The sequence below is a fragment of the Sus scrofa genome, chromosome 2 (genome assembly GCF_054392235.1).
Source record: "Sus scrofa isolate SSC_HxYL_T2T_F1_AM1 chromosome 2, Sscrofa_HxYL_maternal_Yorkshire_Landrace_v2.0, whole genome shotgun sequence".
Taxonomy (NCBI): Eukaryota; Metazoa; Chordata; class Mammalia; order Artiodactyla; family Suidae; genus Sus; species Sus scrofa.
Genome location: NC_139384.1, coordinates 34494192 through 34516389, shown reverse-complemented (window position 1 = coordinate 34516389; position 22198 = coordinate 34494192). Strand labels below are relative to the sequence as shown.

General features: G+C 36.2%; 1 pseudogene; it reads right to left on the bottom strand.

Moving 5' to 3' along the window:
* The window catches only part of LOC100519183 (glyceraldehyde-3-phosphate dehydrogenase-like), an 81644-nt pseudogene extending 61174 nt beyond the window's left edge, over positions 1-20470 (bottom strand).
* Positions 20471-22198: the final 1728 nt, after the last annotated feature.

The window sequence follows — 22198 nt, the reverse complement described above, 5'->3', positions numbered from 1 at the left end:
TAGTAGCATGTTGTTCAGTCTCCATGTAATAAATTTTTTTCTCATTTTTCTTTCTGTGGTTTATTTCTAGTTTCCTGCCATTGTGGTCAAAGAAGATGCTTGAAATAATTTCTACCTGCTTGAATTTGTTGAGGCTTTCTTTGTGTTTTAATATGTGTTCTATACTAGAGAATATTCCATGTGTTCTTGAAAAGAATGTGTATTCTGTTATTCTGGTTTTTTTTAAGATGTATTATCCTTAAAATATAAATTAAATATTTGAAGCACCATATATATAATTTATATATAGCAATGTGGCTAGATACAAGGTTAGTATATATTCTATATTTCTATATCTAACAATAAGCATTATAGGTACCTAGGAATATATCTAAAGAAAGATGAGCAATATCTCTCTAGAAAATGCCACTTGGAGGCAAGATTTCAGCATTTCGATTCCCAGTGTCAGTTGGACATTAAGTGTGGGCTATCTTCTGCTCTTGCCCCTTGGTGGAGGTCAGAAGATATAATTTCCCTTGGTGGTCATTTTGAGAGGCAATTCTCTGAAAAGGGGCCGCTCTTAGCCATTAACAGCCAAACTCACAGCTCTCAATGACTAATGTCTGGGTGTACTGGCTTCTTAAATAGGATCTAGGAGGCATATCAACATAGTCCTTTGAGTTTCTGCTAGTTGTTTCTTGCTAATTGGGCTGAAATTTTGTGCCCCTCAAATATTCATATTCTGAAAACCTAATGCCCAAGGTGATGGTGTTAAGAAGCTGGGCCTTTGGGGGAGTTCCCGTCATGGCGCAGTGGTTAACGAATCTGACTAGGAACCATGAGGTTGCGGGTTCGGTCCCTGCCCTTGCTCAGTGGGTTGACGATCCGGCGTTGCTGTGAGCTGTGGTGTAGGTTGCAGATGTGGCTCGGATCCCGTGTTGCTGTGGCTCTGGCGTAGGCCTGTGGCTACAGCTCCGATTGGACCCCTAGCCTGGGAACCTCCATATGCCGCGAGAGCGGCCCAAGAAATAGCAAAAAGACAAAAAAAAAAAAAAAAGAAGAAGAAGCTGGGCCTTTGGGAGATGATTAGGTTATAGAGTGGAGCCCTCGTGGGTTTAGTGGGTTTATAAAAGAGGTCACAGAGAGGTAAGTTGCCCTTTGAGCTATGTCAGGATACATTAAGAAGTCTGTGATCCAGGAGTTCCTGTTGTGGTGCAGCGGAAACAAATCCAACTAGAAACAATAAGGTTGCAGGTTCGATCCCTGGCCCTGCTGAGTGGGTTAAGGATTTGGTGTTGCACTGAAATGTGGCGTAGGTTGCAGATGCAGCTTGGATCTGATGTTTCTGTGGCTGTGGCGTAGGCCAGCAGCTGTAGCTCTGGTTGGACCCCTAGCTGAAAACCTCCATATGCCGCGAGTGTGGCCCTAAAAAGCAAAAAAATAAAAAAGAAAAAGAAAACTTTGTGACCCAGAAGAGGGCACTCTCCCAAATATTCTGGCACTCTGATCTTGGACTTGCAGCCTCCAGAACTTTGAAATATAAATTTCTGTTGTTTTTAAACTATCTAGTCTGCAGTATTTTGTTATAGTGGCCTGAATGGACTAAGACATTCCTCCACCAAAAAAAGAAGACTAATATTTTTTGAAAATAATTTATTATATATCAGTCAGTATTTAATTTTAGAAGGTTTCGTGAAATATTTAATACAGAAGAAAACTTGACATGGTGTTTAAAAAGGAAGATGAGAGTGACTATTGGATGAAATGTAGAGAAAATAGTATAATATCCCAAACCCAAAATTACTGAATATAATACCAAAATTTTAAAAATTACTGTAATAAAAAAATAATGCAATATTGAGAATTACAAAAGCTTTTATATGGCCCTTTTAGTTTAAAATGGCATTGACTAGCAGAATACATTCTACCAAATAGAAACTAAAATCTTATTTTTAAACTAAAATATACAACCATGAAAACAAAATCAAAGGAAAATGTTCACTAATTATGATTTTAAGATTTTGAAATGAAAACCACCACCAGTGACTGAAGCTGAAACACAGTTTTGTCCCAAAGGGACATAATATTTGGGGAAGGGCATGACAAGACATTCTTTCTCTGTCTCAGAGATCAGGATCTTTACAAAGAAGAAAAATAATTGTGCTTCTGCCCCCTTAATGTAGTAATATACACTCATGCATTTTGACATTATGTTTCTTATAGTAAAAAATATATTATTAGCTAGATATTAGTATTCTTATTTTGGAGTTTGAAATCAGACTGGTAATATTTTGTGATAGAAAATCACGGGAGTTATACTCCCTTAAACATTGCAATTTTTATTCAGGCTTTTTGGCAAGAGTAAACCAAGTATTAGTTAATATTACTGAAGAATAAATTTTAATTTTCTTAATTCCAGTTAGGGCTAGCAGATTTTCCCTTTCCTCAACTCTGCAGCCACATTTGAAAAATTATTGCTTAGATACAAAAATTTTGTCTAGAGTCTTTGTACATCTGTGGTCCTCAAGCTTAGGTCCTGAGAGGAAACTTATAACCAGGAAACAGGGATTGAAACCAAGGGAAATACCTGTTTTTAGCAAAGTGCTAGGAATGACTGCATCTCTTTTCATTCAAGGTCATGTGAACAGAAATACAAAACTAAAAAACATGACTGTGAAAGTCACAGATGAAAAGAATAGAGTACTCAAGAAACAGAAGAACCTCCTTAATTTAAAAAAAAAATGTAAAAGTAAGAATCAGTCAGCTTTCTAATCTACTGTATTCACATTAACTTTATGAATTATAGTAAATTATATGAATGCATTTTATTTCATCTATTGAAGCAAAAGATGCAAAACACAGAATGAAGATGTATTGACAGCATAATGATGGCCAAAATTTTCTAGCCTCTAAGTCTCTATGATTACAAACAAAATAAAACAGAAATATTCTATTGCTGCTGAACATTTCCATATTTCAGAGGTTGTATGAAACATTGACAGATATATAACTTTTAGTCTTTACAAATGGCTATTAGGACTTTTAATCTTTTATGATAGCTATGTGAATTAGGCATTATTTATAACTTACAGCTTATAAAATTGAGTCTTTGGGTATATGTGTTGCCCAAAATTTCTTACCTAGCAAGTGCCAGAAGGAAGACACAACCCAAGGTATATCTAACACTCATTTTTTTAGCCACCACTGTGAACTCTCAGGGGTATTATTTTAACCCTTACATTTCTAGGAGTCACTAGCATGCGGAGTTGTTTGTTTACTGCCTGTATCTACTTCATTACATTTTCAAACAATCTATTTAGGACATTTTAATGACCACCTTGTACACTTGGAATCCTAGAATCCAGGAAGACTTTGGACATCATGTCTAACTTTATGAGTTAATACCCAAATCCCATTTTGATGTGTATTTGCTATAGCAGGCATTCCCCTTGCTCTAAGTTATAGTACCTTTGGGTAACCTCTCTTGTTAGCAGTTTCCTGACTCTACTTCGTATTCAAATGGAACTGTTCCCACAGCATTTTCAAAGATCATTCTATAGTTTCAAAGCGTCCTTCTAAGTTTGGCAAATTTAATACGAGCTTAGTCTCAGATATCTTTGCCTTTGGAAAGAACAGCAGTAGCCTTAGTAGCAGAAGTAGTTTAGTCATTAAGTACAATGTGTTCAAATGCCTAGGCCTCTAGACATTCAACATCTGGATGCCTGCACCACACATACACCCACATGCATACTTTCTCTTACTCACTCAGTAGCAAGTATTTATTGAGCACCTATCATGTTCCAGGCAATGTCCTAAATGCTAATGATACACAAGTAAACAAAATGAATAACATTCCCCACCTTCAGACGTCAGGGAAGATACGTAGCAGAGGTAGTCAAAGAAATTTTTGGAATGGAGAAGATGGAGTTTACACAAGTGCTAATAAGCCTAGAGCCAAAGTAATTGTTTGAAACTATTAATTTAACTTCATTAATTTAAGTGACACTAATTTTATTGCAAGGCTGGCCGAAGCCTGGGAAATATGCATTATGTTATTTTATAAAATTTTGGAGTCTAAAAGAACAGTAAACATGACATATACTCCACCTCCTCACTGATGTACAGAATTCCTTTATTTCATTTCTCCCAGTCTATCTGAGTTCTAACTACTAGAGCAAATAAGAGCAACAACTAAAGACATAAGAAAGGAGTTTTAATCATTACAGTACTCTGCAATACATGTCAATATTCCTGTTTTACAGATTAAAAATAATCGATGATTAAAGAGATTGGAGGTCTCCTGTGGCACAGCAGGTTAAAGGTCTGGCGTTGTCACTACATTGGCCTGGGTCACTGCTGTGTGTGGGTTCGATCCATGGCCCAGGAACTTCAACATGCTGTGGCTGCAGCCAGAAAAAGAAAAAAAAAGAGAGAGAGATAAATTTCGTGCCTAAAATATACAGTTATTAAGTGCAGGATCTGGGGTTAGACCACAGGACTGTTTGTCTTAAAACCTAGATTTCTAACCATTATGCTCCCTACTGTGTCACATCCTTCTAACTCAACAAGTTCAGTATTTCATTCAGAAATTATGCTAGATGACTTGGGAGATAAAGTACTGTGTACTGTTCCACAGTCCCTGACACTAAGATACTCACAGTGTGAGCAGCAGATACTCCACTAGACTGACCTGTTAAAACAATTTTTTTTTTTTTTTTTTTTTGCTTTTGAGGGCCACACCTGTAGTGTATGGAAGTCCCCAGGCTAGGGGTCAAATCGGAGCTACGGCCGCTGGCTAAGGTACAGCCACAGCACCTCGGGATCCAAGCTGTGTCTATGACCTACACCACAGTTCATGGCAATGCCAGATCCTTTACCCACTGAGAGAGGCCAGGGATTGAACCCACATCCTCATGGATCCTAGCTGGGTTTGTTAACTGATGAGCCATGAAGGGAACTCCCTGTTAAAACAATTTTTAAGGGAAGTGCTAAGGAAGTAAAGTTACAGGCATAATTGGTGCCAAACAGAGAACATTAGGGAAGATTACACAAAGATTATTTGAGGTGGGTGTTGAAGATAAGCAGAATGTTGTCAGGTAGTAGAGTAAAGCCATATCCTCTCTGGCTTTTCCGTGACAGTAAAACAATAGCTGACTCCAGACTACCCAAGAGCTTTCTGTTATAGCGTATCCACTCTTCCCCAGCTCAGAGTAGGCCAAATATGACAAAACAAAAACAGAAAAATGATATTTTTCAGAAGCCGCTTTCAACAGATGGCAGGCGGAAGTTGGTATACAAATATTTCAGTTCCTTTATTCCTTAGGCAAGTTAACTTTGAGATGCAACTTGCACGTGGACTCTGGAGTTTTGGACAGAATTAACCCATGGGGATAGCATAGGTTTAGTGCACTTTGTATTGTTTCCTCTCCTTTCCCTGTTTTCTCCCCCTCCCCCCCCCTTTTTTTTTTTGTCTTTTGAGGGCCTCACCTGCTGCACATGGAGGTTCCCAGGCTAAGGGTCTAATTGGAGCTGTAGCCACTGGCCTACACCAGAGCCATGGCAATGCCAGATCTGAGCCATTTCTGCGACCTACACCATAGCTCATGGTAACACCTGATCCTTAACCCACTGAGCGAAGTGAGGGATCAAACCTGCAACCTCATGGTTCCTAGTTGGATTCGTTGCCGCTTTGCTGTCCGGAGACATGTTTCCACGATATTTTCTTAGCCTCTTTGCTTCTATTTTCTATGCTGAAAACTCCGTCTGTCCTGCTTTACCTTTACCCTATATTCCTGCTTGAAAAACAGTCGCAGTGCTGGTAAATAACTTAAGAACAAAGACCAAAAGGCATAAGTTATTCATGTGGTCAGCTGAATGAGGACATAAGTCATTGGTCTAGGCATGCTGGACCTGTGCAGATGGGCATGCCATTTGCACAGCATGATATGTCCTATTAAAATAAGAGAAAGAGGAACCTCATGGCCCCAGGGGTTTATGAGTGGTCGTTAGCAGAATATGCATCAGTAAGGAGAACGAGGTGCAAACCTAGGCACACTGGGTTGCTGCAGAGAGGCAAGCCCTTTGCGGAAGCACAATGATGATCTCTAGATGCTATGCATAGACAGCTAATGCCAAGCTTCCTCAAATGCTAATGATTGTTAAATGCCTAAAGGTCAGAATTAAAGCTTAACCATCTACCAGCTATGTGACTTTTAAAATAAATTAAAAAAAAACTATATCCTGCACCTGTAGCGCCCTCCTCACTTGATGTAATCCTACAGAGCACAATAAAAGCAGTGGTGCTCTTAGTCCCTGAGACCTTGAGTCTCCTGGTTCCCACCTTTAATTAAGATAAGTGTCTCTGTGTCTTGTTTTATGTTAAGTTTTTCTTAAGTTTCACAGCACCCGTTCTTCAGCCCTCACCTGCTGAGCTGGTCTCTTTCCCTGTTTTCTAAATGTCTGTATTGGTTTTTGCTGGGATTACTACTCTACTAACTATTTGCATTTGAATCTTTGACTCAGGATCAGTTTCTGAGGAAACCCTAAAACTCCTCCTCCACCAATCTCAGCCTGAACACCAGAGTAGGAGTTGTCAAGAGTTTATAGAGGCCATTGTGACTGTCAAGTTCACCTAGGACATTCACAAAGCCTAAGAGGGTAGTTATCAAGCGTTTGCCCTGAAGCTACCTGTGAATCTTAACATTTGCCCATGTTCCCAAAATTGATAGACTCTCCATGTCTTCTACCTTCCAAATGTCATATTCATGCCTTTATTGACACCTAACCCCAAACCTCTGAGATCAGTGATGATGATGTAGAATTAAAAACAGGAAATTCAACATAATTTTAACCTAAATGTTATTTCATCATTTTTCTGAACAGGGATTCCCTACTTGTCTCTGTTTTCTGATCATATTAACACTAACCAGAGTGCGATTTCTCACTTTGTCTCTTTCTCTCTGCCATAAAAATCCTACCCAGTCTTCCAAGTTGCAGCTTTTGTCATTCCCTTGCAGTGATATTGGGTGGCTGGAAATGATCTGGATGAAAAGTAGCTGCTCTTACTGAGAACTAACAGAGGAAAGTGCTAAACTTGAGGAAAATTTAGTGACTTAAAGAATAAAAAGCTGAAAAGGATTAGGGCATTTATTCAAGTCTGTGTGGTAACTACTGACTTTCCAAATTAATTTGGAAACCTTCCAGCAAGTATTAACGAATTAGTTATTCTGACAGGATTACCAGCATTTTGCATTTCCAGTATATCTGACCCCTTGGGAGAGTTGCCATTTCCAAACTATTATCCTGTAACCTTCATCAATAAAACAAGAGCAGACAGTACTGCTAGAAAAGTTTTAACCTAACAGGATGGGAGCTGAATGTTGGTTTGATGACTTGCGAACAAAACCAAACTTCTCAAATAGTGATATTTCCCTTTTCCAGTTTTGCTTGATTATGTTCATAACCAAGGCACCTGACCAATTTTTTTTTTCCCTCCAAATTTTGTTGAGGTAAGCAAATTCAATCTTTAGATATATGTGTGCGTGTGTTTCGGGGGGGGGTGTGTGTTGTGTGCCCCTCTAGATGCCAAAGGAAGAAAAGACAGAACATTATTTCCTGAATTATGTCCTTCTAATCACTTGTGAATAGTAAACTAAAAACCAAACTAAAATAGCTAAATAAAATAAATAACATTTTAATACATAAAACTGTATGTCAAACTTGTGTGTGATATTCTCATTTAATCCTGACAGTAAACCTACGGCATAGTCACTTTTATCATCTCCACTCTTATAAAAAGTTAAATGCTAAATATCTTGTCTAAGAGCACAAACTTTTAAGAACTAGAGTCAGAATTTGGATTGAAGACTATTACATTTCTGCTTTTAACCAGTAAAATATTCTGCCTCTAGAAGATGCTTAATTTAGGTTGCTGAGGGCTTTTATAGTACAATGTAGGAGTCCTGCAACATTGCAGGCACAGCTTCTTTGGTCCAGGAGCTGCAAGGGACCAGTATGCTTGCAATTTTCTCTCCATTGCCAAATGTGACTCTGTACATCAGCCTTCTAGGCAGTGAACATCAGGCTTCAGTCAAACTCAAATTAAAAGATTTTCTGTATGGAGTTTAGACCTCATTTTTAAAGAAAAATACCTCGAAATTTATGGATATAATTGGGGTCAGCATTTCATAGTTTTTTGTCTTCAGCAGTCACCATATCACCAGTTAACTCTCTTTCCTCTTTGAAGTGATTTGAGGACTGTCATAAACTAAGTAGAGCCCAGGCAAAAATCACAGCTTTAAAGTTTCCTTTTCAAATAGACAAGTGACTGGAAATAAATAGCAGCTCTGCAGAATCCTTCAGTTTGTAGTCCTGACACACTATGACTTCTTCATAAGGACTTCCAGTGAGCAAGAATAAAGTAACCCAGTAAGAACACAGTCAATAAGGACATCCTTTGTGTTGCTGGATTTGATAACTATATACATGAGAATGTCTTAAGGCTATAACATGTGATCTTTAAAGTTTTAGAGCAAGGTAGAGAAAGAAATTGGAAGCCAAAAGCTTGGAAAGATATTACCTCGGCAATGATCATATGATGATGAATCAGAATTGCACAGAGCCTCTGTCCCAACTATCATCTGTCCTCTATAAATAGGTGATATTTTTCAGAGACCTCATAGATCAAGTCTCTTTCTGCTCTTTCTGTCTATAATAGGTTCTATATAAGTACACTTCTGCCTTATATGCGAGTCTAGATGGTATGGTTTACAAAAAGAAATGTTCTTTATGATATATGTAGACAGATCATGGGGTGACTAAACCTTGGTTACAGGGACTAGAAGTAATATATAAGTGAATGAAATGGAATTGCTCTACTTACAGTGGAAGAAAAATGCTGAATCTGAAGTCAACCAAGGGTTGTTAACATCAGTGACTATTCTAAGTAAGAGGCAATTGAATTATTTGAATGGGGCAATAACTGAGACTAAGTTTCATTTAACTCTCAGTGAAGATATGATAGGGGCAGACTGTCATAAGAAGGTTTTTCAGTGTTCATTTCTGGAAAATGTCTAAGCACTTCCGAGTTTAATGGAATTGGGAAGAGAATACCTGTTGAGAAAACGAGTCTTAGTTTAGAATAATTTGCTTTACATCCTTGATTAGAAATAGGTACCAGAGTAAATGCATACTGACTGTTTAGGAGGGGAAAGGGGAAACAGTAGCAAAATTGAATGATTCATTATCCATATTGAACTTTTAAGAATTGAAAACATTTTGATAAACCAGAGTTTTTTTTAAAGTTGCCTAGATTCTGTTTTTCTTCAATTTTCTAGTCCTTTAAGCGGATAATATCTGATGGGATCATCTCATCTTTGCTTCAACAACTCTCTGAATTGCTTTAGTACACTTGAGTTTTATTTATATAAACCAAAAATGTAATAACATGGAGGAGAGATCTTGTCACAAATTCTTGTCTTCTAAAGAGAAAACATAGTCTCCTTTTGCTGAAATATCTTGCCTCACATTGAATTATTGGAAATTTCCCAAACATTTTGTGGTGTTTCTTATGTTCATACATGCCTTGAATACCTTGCTCTTTTCATCAGAGTGTAAGGAACCACAAGGAGGTGCTCTAAAGTCACCCCACCACCCCAACCTGGTTTCATATCCCTGTTCTACCATTTCCTCATTGTATGGTATTTAGCAAATTGCCCAACTCTAAATTGTAATGTTGGAGTTCCCATCATGGCACAGTGGTTAATGAATCCGACTAGGAAACATGTGGTTGCGAGTTCGATCCCTGGCCCTGCTCAGTGGGTTGAGGATCTGCTGTGGCCGTGAGCTGTGGTATAGGTTGCAGACGCGGCTCAGATCCCACGTTGCTGTGGTTATGGTGTAGGCCGGCAGCAACAGCTCCAATTAGACCCCTAGCCTAGGAACCTCCATATGCCACGGGAGCGGCTTTAGAAAAGGCAAAAAGACAAAATAAATAAATAAATAAATAAAAAATAAATTGTGATGTCCTCATCTGTAAACTTGGAGTATTGCTAGTAGCTACTCAGAGCTGTTGAAAGATTAAATAAGATAAACTATGTAGAGGATTTATTTAAATGCTTAGCTATAGCATACAAAGAATGATGGTAATTCTTACCATAATTATTGTCATTATCCATAAAAAAATTATATCCAGGCTCTTTGAGTAATATAACCACTTCAAAATCTTGGTCACAGGCTCTCATTATACTTTGAAGACTAATGAAGACTAAAGTCAAAAGCAGAATAAAGCATCAAATTAATTCCTTAAGGTCGCCCAAAAATTCAATGTGGAAAGATTCTAGAAACATAAAGGAGCACAGTGATGCTTCATCTTGGTGATTTAGCTGAAACTAGTAGTTCTTAGCCACACCCATGGGCATATCTAAATGTAGTGACAACATCATTTTGTTACTTCATTATCGAAGAATGCGATTTTAGTCTTTGACTCTCAGAAGCAAAGTAACATTGTTTATTTTTACATTAGGCTCCTTAGAATTCATTCCCTAGAGTGCTCTTGCCATTAAAAGTATTCCCTGACTGTATTTAATAACTATGGGCACTTATGTCCAGAGATAACTACTTATTAGCCACTGGTAGTACTCCAGACAACTTACCTAGCTTCTCTGAATCTGTTTCTTCACATACAAAATATATGCAGTCATCTTAATAATATCTCTCTAACCTGGTATCTATGATAGTTTAAGATATATATCATGGCTTGTACATAAAACATGCACATCTTATGTAAGAAATATATAGCATAATGGGTAGTTAAGGATGTTAGCCTCCAGTGGATAAATATAAATATGAATATCTGTATCAAGATATCAACATCATAATGTCTATATCAAGATACCTGTTTTTTTTTTTGTCATATTCCCCCAAATCACCATAGAAGCCTTATCCTGAATAAAATTAAACCTATTCTAGTTAAAATGTAAATGTTTACTTAGGAAATATGGATTGTGTGTGAGGCCATAGACAAGATTTTATGCAGGATACAAAGAAACAATCATTGTTCCAGTTCTCAAAAATTTACCCTCAAATTGAAAACATGAGGCTTAGACATCTGAAAGATTGTATGATAAAATGGCAATAATAACAAGTGCTTCCACAGCATTATTTGCCTAATAAATGTTATTATCAATGGATGCAAAATTTTCACCTGGGACTGTCTCTACCATCCCCTGAGAAGCCACACTGTTCATTATGGTTTAACCCTTTGGGGACTTCTCATAATTTTAAGGGTAAAATCTATACTTCCATTCAACACTTAAGCAGAAGCAAGGTCTACAGACTCCTCTAGGTTTCTCTTCTTCATCAACCTGCTCTACTCCAGTGAGTAAGGTGTCTCTTCTTTTCACACCAGTCATATCCTGTGTGTACGCAATTCACCCTGTAGCCTGCATTCAGCCTCTCTTTGCCAGTGGGATATGAACTTGAAAGCAGAGGTCTTTCTCTTCTCCAGATCTGTGGACAGAACATAGTCCTTGGCATATAGTACGAGTGTTATTCGTGGGTGTTTGATAGTGTTTTTGTTTTTTTTTTCTTCTCAGAAAAGGTGGTGTTTTGACTGGGCTTCGTATGTTACAAAGGAATGGCTCATGCCTATTAACTCCAGATGAAAAAGGCTCTGATTTAACAAGGAGGATCCCATAGAGAAGAAGCATAGGACCAAAGAAGTTTTAATCACATTGGCTATAAAGTAGAGATTCTCAAATCCTATTTCAGTGAGGTCAGCAGGTATACATACATATTTTAAACTGTAACATCTTGCACAGTCAGCACTGAAATTCAATTTTAGAAAGTTTTCAAGAGAATTTATTGTTATATTTTGGTAACAGAAATTTTTTTTTGCAAATAATGATGGTAGCCCTAGATCTCCAATTACTGAAACAAAAATCTTCACATGATCAGAATGCTCATGGAGTGGAATGTTATGGGCAATTCTATTTCTTGGTTGAACAGTAATTATGATAATTATCTCTTATTTTTTCACTACTCTGTCATAAATAAAGTTCCTTTAATATTGACAAGTATGTTTAGAAATAGATATAATTCTTATTTTTCACAGAGGAAAACTGGAGGTACTCTAAGTGTGAATGGTCATATTAATATAATTACATGTTTTTGTTTTTATTGTGTAGAGTATCTTTGTAAAATGGGAAAGTTATAACAATTTAGAGTTGGAAGATTACTTTGAAATCTTTTTCCATTCTAATGTCAAGTTAATTTGTTGCCTTATGAAAAAAAAAATCTTGGTATTTGAAATAAGTAATCCTATTGTCCTTTCACAAATACTCAGATTCATAAATACCAGCAAACTTCTTTTGAAACAAAGAGTTTAAAATCACTCTCTGATAGTCTCTGAATAGCAATTAGTGTGAATGACAAAAACAGATATGGAGGAGCAGAGGTAGGCAGCAACTTTATCCTGTTCCATCCTCTTAGTACGATGATTCAAATTTGTGACTTCAAAATTACAGATGGCTAGAAGTCATGGACCTTTGGAGTGTTTTATTTTTTCCATTATAGCTGGTTTACAGTGTTCTGTCAATTTTCTACTCTACAGCAAGTTGACCCAGTCACACATACATGTATACATTCTTTTTCTCACATTATCCTCCATCATGCTCCATCATAAGTGACTAGATTTTGAGGTGGTTTTTGAATTGTCCAAACCATTGAGGATGTATTACCCTTTGCTTAACATTAAAGGCTTTCCAGAGCACTAGGGTCTTGAATATGAGTTTGACTTCTAGTTATGTGGAGGCATAGCAGATCAAGTTAAAGGTATGTGGAAAGTCCTAAATTTATAAACAAGTAGTTAGGAATCCAAGAGCAATATCTTTATTTTTTTAAAAGCCCACTTTATTAGCTTATTTTCTTGATTGCTGTTTTTCTGTCCTAAAAGCAAAGTACAACAAATAAAAATTTCTCAATATTTCTACCACATTTTCTCTAACATTCTTACAGGGTTCCTTAGAGTAAAGTATTAAAGACTGAGACTGGTCTGGCTAAGGGAATCCTATTTATCTAAATACCCAGTTCCCTGCATATAAAGAACATGTATACACTTTTTATTAAAAAAATAAATTACATTTCTGAGTTGTTAAAATTTAGACAATTTCAATACCATCACAAGTGTTTTTACTGTTTTTATATTGGCGTCTTCTCATCTCTTCTTCATAATAGAGGCTGGGTATATTTTGGAATGGTGGACAAGATCATCTCACACCCTTACTTAAAATAATAGAATGCCTTTTTTGTGGGCTTTCTTAGGATAAAGATACAGATGTCTCTTAAGAGGCCCCGTTTATTTCTCCAGGTTAATCTCCGTGGAGTTATTCCATTCTAAACAGTGACCTCCCTAATCTTTGAATTTCTCCAAATTAGGGTGCTGCTTTTGCCCTGGAGCTGGCTTTTGTTCAGCCTCTACCCAGCTCTCTTTTCTCTAGCCCTCCTCTCTACTGCCTTTTTTGTAACTAGCCCACCTTTTCTTTTCTCCCATCAAAACTCACTCTCAGTTTCCTCAGAAAGAAATGTATTTCCTCTTCATAGCATTCATCAGTTATTACTTTGTGTAATTATTGATTTTTCCATACTCAGTACAGGAGAGTAAGCTATGTGATGAGAGAGAATATCTGCTTTACTGATGTATCCCAGCACCTAGCAGTAGGTTAGGAACAAAGTAAGTGCTTAATAAATCTCAGTGGGCTGTTATAGGGATTTGTAGAAGCTGAAAATGTATATGCCTCATATTATGTAATTCAGCCATGGCTTGCAAAGATAACTAAATATGAACTCAAAAGGCTGAACGGCAGTTAATGAAGAAAACTGAAAGTCTGGGAATCTTCACAAAAGTGGTTTGAGCTCTTAATTGATAGGAAATTGATAGGTAAGAAGAAATTTCAAAAATGCTTATTACATGCTAGAAATCAGAAAACATAATTTAATTTTCTCACCGTATAATTAATAGATTTTTGTCTAAGTTCCTTGGATTTATAACTTTAAGGATAGATACTGTCATAGTGAATTTGAGCTGCCATAGATGAGCGCTTAAATAGCAAACATTTATTTCTCCCAATTCTGGAAGGTGCAAGTCCAAGATCTAGGTACCAGCAGGTCGGGTGTCTGCTGAGAGCACTTATTTGGTTTGCAACTGGCTTGTCTGCTCATTGCATCCTCATGTAAGGGGAAAGAAAAAGAGCTAGAGAGAAACCATCTCCTGTTCCCTCATATAAGGACACTAATCCCAGTCACGAGGGCTTCACCCTTATAGCCTGATTACCTCCCAAAGGCCCCACTTCCAAATACCATCACGTTGATGATTCAGGTTTCAAAGTATGGATTTTGGAGGGATAAAAACATTCAGTACATAAAAGATACAGTTATGTTTGTTAATGGGAAATGACATTTGTTATAATGTTTGTTGGATAAAGTGCTGCCTGTTTACTTTCATTTATTAGCCATATCTGTCAAAGGGGGATGATTTTTCAGTAATAATTAATTTAGCCAGCATCACTAATCTAGCTTTAATTGACTGATGTGGGACTCTGAACTCCTTAAATTCATTAAAATAGGAAAATAACTAGAGAAATATTTAGTTCTTATAAAATATATTTACAAATACAGTCATTTTAAAAATAAACCACAAAACCCAAATATTGTCAAGACAGTGATTTGTAATAAAAATGGTCTGTTAACAAATAATTTTCTGAAGTTCTGGGTTAATCCAAGTCAAATTAGTTTCTCTATTGCAGAGTGTCTCAGAATGTTTAATGTAGTAATCTTCATTGTGTGAATCTTAAGGTGGGGATAGTGTAAACCACATTTAATAAATTCGTTTGAACACACAATTCTTTTTCACAAGCGTCTCCCAAAGAATATACTTGAGAATACGGATAGTGGGGTACTTTCCACCTTTGTAATGCAATACTTCAAGTCTTAGATGTATGCCATATGAATATGCCTAGAGAAGGACAAGGAAGAGAGATAAACCCTTTAAAAAACAAAGTGAGGCCATTGCACTGAGGTAAGTGGGAAAAGTCTTTCAGAGTTAGAACTAGTTGGAAAATGGCACTGAGCACTTTCAGTTCCACTCACTCAACTCTGAATTGGAGCTGTTACTCCTTTATGTAATATGTACACATCCACGTATAAAAACCAACCCTAACTTTTGTTATTTGAATAAGGATGGCACAGGTGCCAATAATATTCTTGCAGCTGTGAGGGGAATCTAATTGCTTCCTACACACTTGAACACTGAATGGCTAGTTTCAACAAATATTTTTTTTTTAACTTAAATTCTAAGGTTTTTAAGTAGAACTCTTTTCAAGGCCCCCTAGCTCTAGCATTAAATTGTATTCATTATATAAGATGCTTTGTCGAGAAATGTGGCCAGTTTTAGTTCATATTGCCAAATAAATTTGAAAGAACACATTCATTAAATTCTCCCATTATGTTCTTGTCACTGCTATTGGTATGAATGTTCTGACCTTTGAAAATGATGAACAATTCAGAAATTAAACATTTTAAAAAGCAGTATTAAACTGTGATTGAGGATACTGAGCATTGTTTTGATATTATCCACTTTTGGAATTTGTTACCAGTCATTATCAAGTTCATCTAGCCTTTCTCTCAATAAAAATAAATAAATAAACTCCAGAGTAGCTGTAAGGCAGACCTTTGAGTATTTTTATTGGAGTTTCACTTGTGGAATCTTAGGAGTTTTTCTAGGCATTATGGTATAATAGCAAAATAGGTTCTGAATTGCAAATCATAAAATATAGTCAGATGTCAAATGTCAGGTTTTTTAATCCACTATGTTCTATTGCCTCTGATTTCTATTTACCAAGTACCTATATGCAGGAGGAAAATGTTCAATTACCTATGGGACTCCCAGTACTTTGAGGTATACTAAAAGACAAATAACATGCAAATAATGTTAATGTTTAAACACAATATTCAACTAGTGATGGCATCACTGAAGAAATGTTGTATGTGACTTTTAGGAAAGATCCTAAGCATGTTATTTTAGTTGGTCTTAAAACACAAGTAGGGCTTTACAAGAGTGAAAAGGTGGTGGGATTGGAGTAGCAGTAGGTGAACCATAGGATTGACAGATTTTGCAGGTAAGAAATAAGATGCCTTTGGAATCGTTTAGTTTATTTGGTATTCCAAATTGAAGGAAAGCAGTATGCACATAGGATTATTTGACATTAATTTTCATATTTGAGGGGTGATCCTGGGTGAGCACGACCTTGAGTTAATCAATGATGTGAAATACCTACCCGCCTATATAGATAAATGGCAATCAGTGGGGTTCAGTATCTGGATTAAAAAATTTAAAAGTTGAGAACAACCATCATGGAGAATGGCAACAATTACTGACTGATACCTACCTAGAATTTCCTCATGGCATTGAATTTTCAGCAAATTAAAAACTTTTTCTCTATATTATTTCAAATATTCATGTACTTGATAACAGTGGTATAATATACCCATAGGTGTATAGTTTAACTACATAGATGCTTCTTAGATATTTTATTATATTTTACATATATACCTAATTTTATTTTATTATAATAGCAATACATATACAATACAGGAAAACTTAAAGCACATAATACACGAATATAAAAGATAATCACATCAATGCAAAGAAATAATACTTTGTTGTTACATATTGTATATAACTATATAGATCTATAAGTAAATGTTATATACGTGTATAGCTAAAAAAATGATAATCAGTTAAGGTCCTGTACACTGCTTCTTGCTCTTAGTATCACAGGGAGAACATTTTATTTCATTGAAGTAATCTGGAAATATCATTTTCAATGACTACATAATATAATATTGTTTGTATTGATCATTACTTATTAAGTAATTCCCTATTGTTTAAGGTTTAGAATGCTATTCAACTGTGTACTGTTATAAATAACACTTCAGTAAAATTCTTTAGCATAGAATTATTGTTTACATTTTTGATATAGTCTTAGGATGAATTCAGAAAAGTATAATTAGTTGGTTAAAGCTTATGCGTCTTTCAGGTCTTGGGATGTATTTAGCCAAATTGCTCAAAGGCAGGGCTCTGTGACTGTTCATGGGTATATCTAAACACCTGGAAAATTATATGCTTGACACAAAATAGTTGCTCGACAAATTAGTTTTCACAAATTCGTAAAACAGTAATGCCATTCAATAAACTATATACTCATTGTTTCTGCTTTTCAGATGAGGAGGACAAATCACAGCAAGGTAAAGTGACCCAAGGATACTTAGGGGCAATTGTCAGAGTCAGGATTTGAACCCAGACCCTGTTTCTGGAGTCTGCATTTTTAATCTCTGGATTGGGTATTGCAGTGAAATACTCTATCTTTTTAGTTAGATGGTGGCTAGTATTGCACCACCTCACCCTTTTGAAATTAGACATTCTATCTGCCTTGCTTTGGCCAATTAAACATAAGCAGAAGTGGTACAGGACTCTGCTGAAAAAATTTCATCTTCCTTCCTTTTTCCCATGCCATGGGTCTCTGAATGAACACTTTATGAAGAGAGTGCCCTTCCAGCTGACTAAGGACATGAAAAATGACTGAGAAACAAACTGAGGTTATTTAGAGCAATTACTCATAAACACAATATAACTGATCTGGAATAACACAGCATTTATAATTTTCTTCATATAGATTCACACAGTGATATTCCTAGGCAGTGGTTGTGTGTATATAAAGTGTATATTATTTAGTGCTTTCAGGGTGGTGTAATTTTGGCCTTAGAATATTCAGTTGAAATATTTTTTAACATATTTCAAGTACTATATTTTAAGTGCAGTGGAGCACAATCTGATTTTTAAATATTAATCTAAAACATAACTACTGTTCTTAAGATAAATCCAATCTAAGACATTATACCTCAGTTCTCTTCTGTTTCCACATACACATTTCTGCCACCAGCAAGTAATGCTAATTTTGTTTCATTTCCAACCGTAATATCTCTTATTTCTGTCTCATGCTTTATTACTTTGGACAGAATCTCCAGATAATGTTAAAAAATAATAATGTCTTTGTCTTGTTCCCGATTTTAATGGGAATGACTGTAGTATTTCACTTTTAATTGTGATACTGGGATTTGGTTTAAAAAATTCTTTATCATTTCAAGGAGGTTAATTTTCTATTCTGATGTTTCTACATGTTTCTTTTCTTCTATCCAGGAGTGATTCTGCCTTTTTTTGTTACTTACTGAAATAACTACAGGGTATTTACTTTAACTAGTAGGATCAATACTAATACATTAATTGATTCCCAAATGTAATGATGGTATTTTTGAATTATTATCTTGCTAAATGACCCCTTCTCAGCATTTTTTTTCCTGACGACCTTCCACCCTTAAGATGAGGATTATAGCCTTAGAGAAGAATTTGAATACTGCCTCTGGAAGGAGAAGATATTAAAGTAGTTGCTTCCAGACTCAAGGGAAAACGAAAGCCCCTTCTGTTAGAAAGATGGGGTTCTGGGAAGAGTGATGAAAAGGGTAGTTTCTGGGAGATTAGAGAGCACACGGTGCCAAACACGTAATTCTTACTGTGCTATATACACAGATGAAACTAGGTGTGGTGAATAGAAACATTTTCTAATTTTTCAAAGCTTAATATGTTGTTAGAATTAAAATACACACACACACATTTTTACTCCTAAGTAAAGGCATAAGTTTAAAGCTTCTGAAGGGTGACTTCTGAATACTTGTGGTGTAGAGGCTGGAAATTTTTAGAGATTTTTGACATTTACTATTTCGATGACAGATATTTTTAGTGAAGTAATCAGAACTCTGGATGCAAGTAACAGAAATTCTACCTAAAGTAATTTCTGAAAAAGTAATATGCATTGGTTGAACGCTTATCCTGTTTGTGGTTTGATTTGGGGAGCTAATAAATCTATACATCTATAAATAATAATCTATAAATCATGCAGATTTTTTTTTTGCCTTTTTTTTTTTTTAGGGCATGTGGAAGTTCCCAGGCTAGGGGTCAAATCGGAGCTACAGCTGCTAGCCTACACCACAGCCACAGCAGCACAGGATCCAAGCCATATCTGCAACCCACACCACAGCTCACAGCAAAGTCTGATTCCTGACCCATTGAGTGAGGCCAGGGATCAAACCTGCATCCTCATGGATACTAGTCGGATTCATTTCTGCTGCACCAAATGGGAACACCAATCATACTGATTTTAATAATCTATGTTGTTAGTATTTTTAACAATATTAATACTATGATCTATTGTAATATTAACTTATTATAATATAATCTAAAAATCAATAAATTTAGTTCTAAGTAGAATCAAAGATGGCTCAAATCTCATTCCCTTTCCATTCTGTCACATCTTTAATTTTCTCTGCATGTTATCTTGTGTCTTTCAGGTCTCTTGTTACCAAGAAAGTGAAGTCCTGGGAAATGGTAATTCCAGTGAGAAGATGGGGCAGGTAAGGCCCAGAATGATTTTTCTTGAGTCATATGCCTATTGCTGGTTGCAGTATTTTGTTCTGGAGACAGTGCAAGATGTCATATGTCTGCCCTTAGGCCATGAGAGTGGAACACTATGATTGTTAGCTCCTGTGTGAAATAAGTGAGTTGGGAGAGGGTGAAGTATTTCACCAAAGTAATGGGTATGTGGTTACCAGGGGAATGGAGGAAGAGTTTTTTGATAGCCCAAACCAGCAGATGTTCTGTGCAACTGGGAAATGAAAAGCAATGACCAAAAATATATGGATAACATAAAAAGACAAAACTAAGATGCAGAGTTAATGAACAGTAAATACAGGCTGAATTAACAGTTCAAGAAAGAGGATGTAATCAATTGACAGTTGACAGTTTTTAGGTGAAAAGGACCAAGTGAAAGATCGGTGAAGTGTTGATAGGGCACATATAACTGGGATTTGCCAACAAATGGAAATAATGAAATAAGGGTTTAAGAAACTGAAATCTGTACAGCCTAGCAAATACTTAAATTTTTGGTTTTGGTACATGTCAAATTACGGAGTAGAGTTTAAAATTAATTATTATTTCTACCACAAAAATTTGTTGCAATGAAGATGCTAATCTATAAACATTTGAAGATATCAGTGTGCTTACCTAGGAAGAATTCGAATGAGGTGAGATTTCAAGTCAAGACAGAGGATGTATGTGCCGGATGACTTATCCGTCCCCATAGTCTCTCAGTCTTCTCTTCACTCCAGTCTTCACTGTGGAGCACAGATGTGCCCAGTTATAAACCAAAAGCATCTCACCGTAGCTACTCACTTTCTGATTCTAGGCTTCTGCTCAGCCCTCTTGATGCATTTCCCAGCAAATTGTTATGGTGGTTACAGGTCAACCCTTTACCGGTGAGATACAGAATTCAGTGGATTCATACCTGTCTCTTTCAATTCGTAAGCAGACAATGGTGAAGTACATTGTACGTGAATCCTCAGAGAATTCTAGCAGAATTGGACCCTAGTTGCCCACAGTAGGATCAGCTTGTAACTCATTGCTTAGTTCAACTTTCCTTGCTTTCTTGTCACACCTCTTTTGGCCCTCTACTCTTACTCTTTGGGATCACCTCTCAAAACAAACCACATACACAAAAGCCCCTCTTTCCAGCTCTGCTTTTAAGGAAAGCCTGAAATAAACAATTGGATAAAGATGAAGCAGGTGTGGATGGTCACAAGTGAATTCAGGAAGGCTAAGGTCCAGAACAGATGAAGTTTGCATATTAAAGGGAAAAACTGATAAAAATGCTGGCTTTGTGAGTTACGATCTGGCCAGTGAAGTGATAATTCCACTGCTTGATGACTGTGGTGTAATATGAAAAGATTATGGTGGAAAGGTAAATTTATTTAGTTTTAACTTTATTATAAGAAACTCTACAACAGTGAATCAATACATACTCTGAAAAGAGACAAAGATTCTTCTAACCAAAATAAAATCAATAACTCTTAAGTTAATTTTAAGGGATCACTCCAATGTCCTACAATTTCTTAGGATACCCTTGTGCTGTTACTATAGCTGTATTACTTCTACTTTATCAATACTAGTACAAATCGTATATCCTTCTGGGTTTATTTATCATCTTAATAAATAAACTACTTTTGGTATCTAGCTAGTCCCTGACCAAAGTACTCACTATTTGTTGACTGTGTAAATAAACAATCACTACCTGTGAGGAGTATAATAATTATAAGGCAAAAATTGACAGTGACAGTAGTTTGGAAAATCTCCCAGCAGATATGGCCTCCCTGGTGGCACCAGTTAACTCTAATGAAGAGAAAGATTAATGTGATATGAGATCACAAGGTGTGTGTACATCACAGGAGGAGACAACAGGATATCTTAAGCTGGACTGGAAGGAGTAAGCTTATTTGATTTCCATACATTAGTATGTTAAAGCATAGATCTATACCACCAAGTTTATGTTTATCATACCCAGCATGTTTCAAGAAGATAAGGAATTTAAACTCTGACACTAAGATCACAATCTGAAATTCTAACATGAAAGAAACTGGAACGCAGCATCTCACAAAATAACACTTAGCCAAAAATGTAGCATATACAGGTCTCTACTGCAGTCTTTATTACATGACACAGAAACAAAAGGCAGTCTCTAGGACAGGGCTAGGAAAGTCAAGCCACTGAGGCAGAACTAAAAATTCCAAAGAACACTGTTGGGTTTTAAGCCTCTAGACTACATAGCCTATTCTCTTTCCATTTGTACACCCTTATTTTTAATTCTCTTCAATAAAATCCAGTGTAAATGAGAATCTATTAAGAGAGTCATGTAGCCACTCAAGTTTAAAGATCCAGATATTTTCTGTTAAAGAGGGAAGAACAAACTTTCCATTAAGATCTCGATATCAGTGATGCTTAATTTTGGAGAAATGAAATGAAGAACTGCACATGACTGTAGACAGGCTGACATCTCAACTGATCAAAGGCAGAACGAAAGAAAATGGTGAAATGTGTAACTGGTGAAGCTGATGTTAAATAGCAACATGACTTTGGAGTGGATTGTTAAACACAGGCATGATAAGCATTAAGAACAGAAGGTGTCAACATGGGTTTGCTAGCAAAAGTAATGTCAGACTAATCAGACTTTTTAAACTACTCTGTTCATAATATGCTATAAATTCAAAGTGCTTTAATTTC